The sequence below is a fragment of the Olea europaea genome, chromosome 11 (genome assembly GCF_002742605.1).
Source record: "Olea europaea var. sylvestris chromosome 11, O_europaea_v1, whole genome shotgun sequence".
In the NCBI taxonomy this organism is placed as follows: Eukaryota; Viridiplantae; Streptophyta; class Magnoliopsida; order Lamiales; family Oleaceae; genus Olea; species Olea europaea.
Window position 1 is genome coordinate 2,032,588 of NC_036247.1, and position 9,308 is coordinate 2,041,895.

The 9,308-nt window shown below is 31.3% G+C and overlaps 1 pseudogene; it reads left to right on the forward strand.

Annotated features, from left to right (window-relative positions):
• Window positions 1–7,146: 7,146 nt before the first annotated feature.
• Window positions 7,147–9,308, forward strand: part of LOC111402931 — a 5,382-nt pseudogene continuing 3,220 nt past the window's right edge.

Below are 9,308 nucleotides of genomic sequence, written 5' to 3' on the forward strand. Positions count from 1 at the left end.
TTTTTTAAAATGGGATTCAAACTAGGGCTGGATAAATATTTATTTATTATTCTAGAATAATAAGTGAAAATTCTAAAAGATAAAAAATACAACAGCCCAGCAGTAAAAAGGCGAAGTTTGTTAAATAACCCAGTCAAATATTTTTATTGTTTAAATAACCTTCTATCAATGTTTTTTAGTCAAATGGTTTTCACTTACAAAATACAATAAACAAACAATGTCAGATGTCGTAAATACCCTTTCTATTGAAAAAGGCCCAAACACCCTTATTAATCCAGTTAAATTCCTCAATTCAATTTTTGCCCCTAAAATAAAAAAAAAACCCATTTTTTTCTCTTCAACTATTCTTAATACTCTAAAATCCTATTCTTCATTATATTCTTCACTTATTTGGATATCTTTTGAACATTCATCATTTGTATTGAAACATCTCATTTATATTTGAAGAAAAAAGAAAGATAATTTTAGAAATCTTATGTAAATTGTACATTTATTTTTGAATATATTATTAAATAATATTTAAGTTGGTGTTATTTTTGTACTTAGTGTGTTTTTGTGTTGCCTGCAACTATTGGATGATAATGGTACTCAAACTGTTATCCGAAATGTAGAACGTCACTCCAGTCATTATCCATTACGTAAAATAGCACTACAGTCATTATCTACTATGGTTTATTTGTTTCAATGAAACGACATCTAATAATGGATTCCTGAAGTAAATAACATAGAAAAATTGACAATGTCACAAAAAAATGTAGAAATGACATAGCTTTTATATTATCGAGATGGTGAAATCACAAGTTGTCCTACTCATATGAATGAATCATGACTACTTATAGTCGTGTTTACACATATAACAACGCATGTACCGTTTCATGCCCAGTAACGACACTTGTACCATTCAGAAGTTTTTACCTATATTTAATCTTTTTTCAATAAAATAACCTCTAATAACGGATTCCATAATGTATGTAACATAGAAATGTTAACCATATCATAAAGAATGGTCGAAATGATATAACTTTTATATTATCGAAATGGTGAAAGCATAATTCATCCTACTCATATGCGTTGATTAAATTAATGAGCATATCTCTTAACCTTTGTACGTTTCATGTGCATATTACAATGTAAACAAGTTTCACTTATTATTTCTTGATACAAGAATTGGGCGTGATTGCTTGTGTTTGTGTTTACAAATAGAATGATACAATGGTCGTTTTCTTCTTAATAACGGCACTTATGTCGTTCCGTTAAATTCTCCAATATTTTGATTTATTTTCAAAGCAAAGACATCGAGCATCGGATCATCTAACGTAAGTAAAATAAAAACGTTGTTCATATGATAAAGAACGATTGAAATGATATAGATCATGTGATATCGAGTTGGTGGAAGCATAAGTTATTCTATTGGTTAATTAAAATATAAATAATGATCATATCTCTCGGCTTTGTAAATATTATGTTCATCTTACAACCTAAATAAGTTCAACTAATCGATTCTCGAAAGCATAAACATGAAGTGGCCATTTTATAATCGTGTTTACAAATAGAACAACCCATGGGTCGTTTTCTTTTCAATAATGGTACTTTATATCATTCTGTTGATTTCTTCTATATTTTGATCTATTTTTTTACTCGACGACCTCAAGCATTGGACCCACTAACTTGCGTAAGATAAAAAAGTTAATCACGTGAAAAAGAACGATTGAATTGACATAGATTATATGACATTGAGTTCGTGAAACTACAAGTCATTGTATTGATTTGTTAGAAAATATAATCAATGAGCGTATCTCTCAACTTTTGTAAATATCATGTCAATATTGCAATCTAAATGAGATTAATTTATTGGTTCTCGAGGCATGGATGTGTTGTGACTAGGTATACTCGTGTTTATAGACAGACGACACAAGTGCCGTTTAACAACTCTTGTGTTGTTCTGTTGATTTCTCAAGTATTTTGTTTCTTTTCCAACGTAACAACCTCAAACATTAGATCTCATAACTTAAGAAAGTTAGGAAGGTTAATCATGAGACAAAGAACGGTTGAATTGACATAAATTATATGACATTGAGTTGATGAAATCATAAGTCATTGTATTGATTCGTTAGAAAATATAATCAATGAGCATATCTCTCAATTTTTGTAAATATCATGTCCATATTGCAACCTAAATGAGTTTTATAGATTGGTTCTCGAGGCATGGATGAGTGATGACTACGTATACTCGTCTTTATAGATAGAAGGGCACAAGTATCATTTAACAGCCTTTGTGTCGTTTCGTTGATTTCTCAAATATTTTGTTTCTTTTCTAGTGCAACAACCTCAAACATTAGATCTCCTAACTTAAGAAAGTTAGAATGGTTGATCATGAGACAAATAATTGTTGAATTGACATAGATTGTACGACATTGAGTTGGTGAAATCACAAGTCATTGTATTGATTCGCTAGAAAATATAATCAATGAATATCTTTCTCAACTTTTGTAAATATCATGTCCATGTCGCAACTTAAATGAGTTTAACTTATTGGTTCTCAAGACATGGATGGATCGTGACTACATATATTCGTATTTATAAACAGAACGACACAATTGTCGTTTAACAGCTCTTGTGCTGTTCTATTGATTTCTCAAATATTTTATTTTTTTCGAACGCAACAACCTCAAACATTAGATCTCATGACTTAAGAAAGTTAGAAATGTTGATCATAAGAAGAACGATTGAATTGACATAGATTATATGACATTGAGTTGGTGAAATCAAAAGTTATTGTATTGATTCGTTAGAAAATATAATCAATGAGCACATCTTTCAACTTTTGTAAATATCATGTTCATATTTCAACCTAAATGAGTTTAATTGATTGGTTCTCGAGGTATAAATGGATCGTGACTGCGTATACTCATCTTTATAGACAAGATGACACAAGTGTCGTTAACAGCTCTTGTGTCGTTCTGTTGATTTATCAAATATTTTACTTATTTTTCAACGCAATAACCTTAAACATTAAATCTCCTAATTTAAGAAAGTTAGAAAGGTTGATCATGGGACAAAAGAACAGTTGAATGAATATAAGTTAAACGATATCGAGTTAGTAAAATCATAAGTCATTGTATTGATTCGTTAGAAAATATAATCGATGAGTACACCTCTCAATTTTTGCAAACGGTATATCCATCTTACAGCTGAAATGAGTTTCGGAGGATGGATGGATCATGGTTGCCTGTACTCGTGTTTATAGACAGAATGACACAAGTGTCTTTACTGTAACGACACAAATACTGTTCTCATGAAAAAAATTATGTTTCAATAACGGCACTTATGTTGTTCTTTTGGAACTTTTTATCTTAATAATGGCACAAATAACGTTCTCAATGACATTTTAATCATCTAAACGACACTTGTGTCATTCTCTTAGAACTTTTTATCTCAGTACGACACAAGTAATATTATTATTTTCAACAAAATACAGGTAATGAGCATATCTGTTTTTTTTTTTAAATTTCATATTCACCTTGCAAGTTAAATGAGTTTAACTTATTATTTCATGAGGCAGGGACGGATCGTGGTTGTTTAAACCCGTAATGATAGACAGAACGGTTGGCACTCGAACTGTTTTGTTGATTTCTCCTTTATTTTCGTTTGTTTTCAACACAAACGACCTTTAAAATTGGATGCCTTAAGTTGTGCAATTCTAATAGTAATAATAGAAGTTTATATTTATGTATGTCACTTGTACTGTTCTCTTAAAACTTTTCATCTTAGTAACAGCATTGATACTATTCTCAATAACTTTTTAAATGCTGTAAACGGCACTTGTGCTATTCTCATGGACACTTATAAATCAAATATAATGGCAGTTATGTCGTTCTCATAAACATTTTTTCTCAATAACGATACAAGTAATATTCTCATAGACAAGTATGTTTACAAGTATAATAATAGTTGTAAAGTTCTTATAAACGTTCTCATCTTAGTAACGACATAAGTGTCGCTCTCATGTACAAGTAAATTTACAATTATAGTGACAATTTTGCCATCAATGTAAAGCTAGACTGACAATTAATAAACACATTTCTCAACTCATAGTTATATATAGAACGACGAAAGAGCCGTTTTCATTTCAATAACGACTCTTGTGTCGTTCTATTGATTTCTTTTATATTTTGATTTTATTCCAGCACAACGATCTCAAACATTAGACCGTCTAACAAATCATGCAAATTTTCATCTAAATAATGATGTTTGTTCTGTTTTCATGAAAACTTGTAACAAACATTACAAAATTTATGTCGTTCTCATCTCCCTCTCAGAAGTTCAGTAACAGCACTTGTGTTATTCTCATGGATGCGTATATTTCTAATAACGTAACACGTGTCATTATCATGGAATAACAACAACAAACTAAAAAGAAATGTATAATTGAAACGCAAACATTTAAATTAAAAGATATTAACAAAAATGTAGGACAATCAATAGAACAGTATAAGTACTGTTATTAAAATGAAAACGACATTTGTGCCATTATGGGATTATTTGAGCCCCCATTTTTTTCGAAAAATGAATTTTGTAATAATGTTATGATGGAGAATATGTGGTGAAAAAATAAGAATTTTTTTATTTTGCATGTAATAATATTTTATTGAAGAACGAGTAATTAAAATGGGATCAAATTACTGCTCAATAATGTATTCTGATGAAAAATGAGGCTCAAACAAGGGGCTATATGTGCAAACACATATAAGTAGCCACGCCTTATCTATGTCCCAAGAATCAATAGTGGAACTTGAAAAAAATTTGACCTAGAACGCTTAGATATGTTAGAAAGTTCGATTAACGTGATACAGTATTAAGTTCAAATTTTATGCGTTACCAAGTTTACGTTCTAGATTTCACTTTAACCAATTTGACCTTACGTGCGAAATTAATCTAACTAAAGCAACAAGTTACTTTAATTAGTTGTCTATGTGATTAATCATACAAGTCAATTAATCTATGTTAAAATGTCACAGTTTGTATATTATGCAAAACAGTAAATAACAAATAATATGATGACGGAAAAATCCCAACGTGGATAAAACTCTGAGACCAAGCCAGTTACCTCCACTGTACCAATTCAATAAGTACAAGTTATACCAAATTCCGTACCTAATCAAACCCGTTGTTCCAGTCTCACAATCTACTGCTGTATATACTTCTAGCCTCTTGCTAGACTTCCTGATCTACCTCCTGCGGCCCAATCTGCTGTCCACTACAACCTCCTGGTCCTTAGCTGATTGTATCACCAAGTGGAACACCAAGAACCGTCCGTTCTTGTGCTTGTAACTGCGCCTTAATCCACCTCTCCCAATTCTCCAATGAGAGAGTCCCTTCTTCAATAGATTAAGTAAGTAAGGTGTTTTGAATTATGTAGATTTAATGTTTTTACCCAAAACAATGGTTGCTGGATCACAAGATTGATGTAGATGAAATCTCCAATTAATTGCACCTTGGATCTTTTCAAAGATGTTATGAATATCTTTTGCAACGAAAAAATAATGTAGCAACCTCTTAAAATTCGAACTAGGGTTTGGGTATTTATATTTGAAGGTATCTAGGTGGTATGAGTCGAGTAAAATACTTCAAAAATGTGAAATAGGGTTTTTGCCGCATAGAAGTGTCGCTCAAGAAAGATTCCAGCAAGAATCGAGCGAGAGGTATTCTGTTTTTTTCGCTCGAGCGAAATGCTAGCAAGAAGCGAGCGACATTGAGTTATCGTCTGTATTTTTATCATAACTTTCTCGTCTGATATCCGATTGAAGTGATTCAAGTTGCTTTGTAAATATAACTCAAAGGGCTACAATTCTTCTGGAAATAGACTTGTCCAAATTCCAACGTTTTCTATGTGAAAAATTCATTGTAAGTTATGACTGAAAATTCGGAACATATTTTGTGCGGCTCTTTGATATCCTTTAGACTTTCAATTGCATTCCGATGATCTTGTGTGATCTTCTTGGACATCTTGGGCTCCTTCAACAACTCGAACACTAATTTACCTCATCTATAGAAATTTCACTCTAAGTCCCTAACTTTTACACCAATGTTCAATTAAATCCATGACTTTTACAATTATATAATTTAGTCCGTTTTGTCTACAGAATCGCCAATTACACTTTTTGACCTAATAGAACTCATTTATGTTATTTATGAATCAAACTTTCTATGTTACATACGTTAAGGAGTCCATTTTAAAATGTTGTTTTGTTACAAAATTGGATTAGGTAAAAATTTCGAAACGACACAAGTGTCATTACTGGACACGAAAGCAACACTTGTGTTGTTATTTGTATAAATACGATGACCTATTTGTTCTCTGAAAAATAATAAGTCGAACTTCTTTATATTGTAATATGTACATTATACGTATAAAAGTTGATAGATATGTTCATTAACTTAATCAACACATATGAGTGTGATGACTTCTACTTTCACCTTCTCAATAATGTAAAAGTTATATCATATCAATCATTTTTTGTGACTAGTCAATCTTTTTGTGTTATATACATTAGTGAGTCCATTATTATAGGTTATGTCAGTAAAAAAATCTAACTACAGTAGATAATTACTGTATTGTCATTTTACTTCACATAACGACTGGAACGGTGTTTTATATTTCAAATCACAGTTGGAGTGCTAGTACATCCCATGTTTATAGATAACACGAAAAGCACACTAAATACAAAAACAATACCAACTAAATATTATTTAATAATATATTTAATAATAAAAATACAAAATAGATGTGATTTCTAAGAGCATCTTTTTTATTTTTCAAATGTAAATATGATTTTTTAATATTAATGATATGCTAACCAAACTCTTGTTCAAATACTCAAAATATATTCAAAATAAGTGAAGAATATAATTTTAGGGCAACAAGAATGATGATTGAAGAGAAGAAAATAGATTATAGTAATTTTGAGAACTTAAAATTGAAGAAGATGAAAATGAGAAGAAGATGTTATTTAAAAAATAAAAAATAGTGTTTTAAATTGAATTTGAAGGAGAAATGATGGGTGAAATGAGAAAAATTAGAGGATATTAAATTTACAAATAAAGGAGAATTTTGTTATTTTATCAACTAAAATATTTTGCGTTTTAACAGTAAACAAATATTGTCTAGTTAGGCTAAACGGTCAAATTCCCCCGGTAAACACCCGCTTCCTGCAGAGCTTAACAAGACTTGAAGGGTGAAGGCGAGACTGCAACTTGCGACTTTCTGTGACTCGATCATCGCAATCGGCAACAGCCAACAAGTAACTGGATCTTCTTTTTATATCTTCTCTGTAATATAATCCCTCATCCCCCTATTGTTTTAATTTGAATTGTTTGTTACCTTATGTTGAATGGATTAAACAAATACTTCCGCTGTTGTTGAAGAGATTAAAAATTGAATCTGTCAAATGCTTAGAGAATTCAGAAACAACATGAATATAAGAAGGGATTGAGACAAAAATGAATTACTAATTGTACCCTGACTCATGTTTGATGGAGCAAATACCTTGCATTTGGATCTCCGACTAGTGATGTTTAAATCAGTTACCTTTAGGAAAATTAAGAGAGACTGGATTTCTCTGTTATTGGGAAGGCAAAAATGAATTTTTTTTATAGTATTGTTTACTTAATTGTATAATTATACATCTCCTGTGCTAATTTATTTAACCGATTGCTTAGATTTTAGTCATTCGATTCCAGCAGGGGTTAAAAACCTTATTATGTACATGTAAAGAACGAAATCCCTTAGCTGCTTTCGGCACAGGAATGCATTAAAATCTTTGCGTTGAAAGAATAAACTATATAGATACCTTAATCACCACATTGATTTTAACCGCACCAACATATCGTGGTAGGAGCGATTTTTGGTGCATTAATGAGTCATTACTCTTGCATTCCTGGTGTTGCTCTCAAGGAAGAAAATTCATGGCAGATCTCTCCAACTATCTATACTCAAGGACTTAATATATACAGAGTTGCTATACCTTTATCCGTTGGAATTGTCTTGCTAAACTTAGAGCGACAAAACGTTTCATTGCTTTCATGTTGTTTCAAATTTTATTTTTTATTTTTTCAAATTTCTTTGCAACTTAATTTGTGCCCCCTCCAGGTAAAAAAGTTTGGCTCCGCCACAGGTTATATTTGAAGACTCTATCGTAACCAACAATTTCTGAAGAATGGCTGCTCCAGATTCAGGTAATTTGATTAAGAGCTGTGTTCTTTTCTTCACATGTCTCTCCCATATTTTTTCATTCATCCCCTCTGTAATTTGCCCCTTTTCCTTTTTGATGGGGGATTATGCTACAAACTATTTTGTGAGTAATGCAGCCGTAGCTTTGCCGCTGGATAAATTATCTTTAAAGTGCATGAATCAAGATGAAGTTTCAAGTTCAGAAGCCAAGTAAATTTTTAGCCTATTATCAGTTTTTCAGAATTGTTCTCTTTATCTATTTATATCAATCTTTCAACTAATGTGATGAAATTTCGTTTTTAACTATTTTGACATTGTATTCAGTTAAGTTTTTATTTTTAAATTTTTTTTTCACTTTTATTTCGACAAATTTCAGCTGATTTTAGGGAAACAGAAATCAAAGTGGTGGGTTGATTTTTATTAGGCTATTTTATATATTGTAGAAGCTGCCATTTTGTTATCGCCTTTTTTGGGTTTGTCAAGTGATAGGACTGGTCTCTTTTCATTTCTTGTTTTATATCATCCTAATGGCGTTTTCTCTCTCGCAGGGGAAAAATGTATGTGGTTCTTGTATCAGGTGGAAGTTTCAATCCTCCTACATATATGCACTTACGTTGTTTTGGTCAGTAGCTTCATGACCTCAATAATGTTTCTTATAAAATCATGAGCGATTCTTTCAAAATTTATCTTTCATCTTATTCTTGAGGTGTTCATTCTTTTTCGATGGTGGATGGGGGGAGAGTTCAAAGCAATTATTTTCTAGCATTCTTCTATTTTTCTACTGGAGACAAGTCATATTTGGTTGTGTGCAGTAAATAAAAGGCGTGTGCTTGTGAAGTTGATGGTTGACACTAATTAATTTTCTCTTGTTCTGAACAAATTTTTCTTGTTTTATGCTCAGAGCTGGCGAAAGATGCCTTAAATTCAGAAGGGTTTTGTGTCATTGGAGGTTACATGTCACCTGTAAACGATGCATACAAGAAAAAGGTATGTATCACTTTTTGATCATGTAAGAATAACATTCCACTTATTGCTTCAAAAAAAGTATAGTGCAAACCAGTTTTAGACAACATGGAAG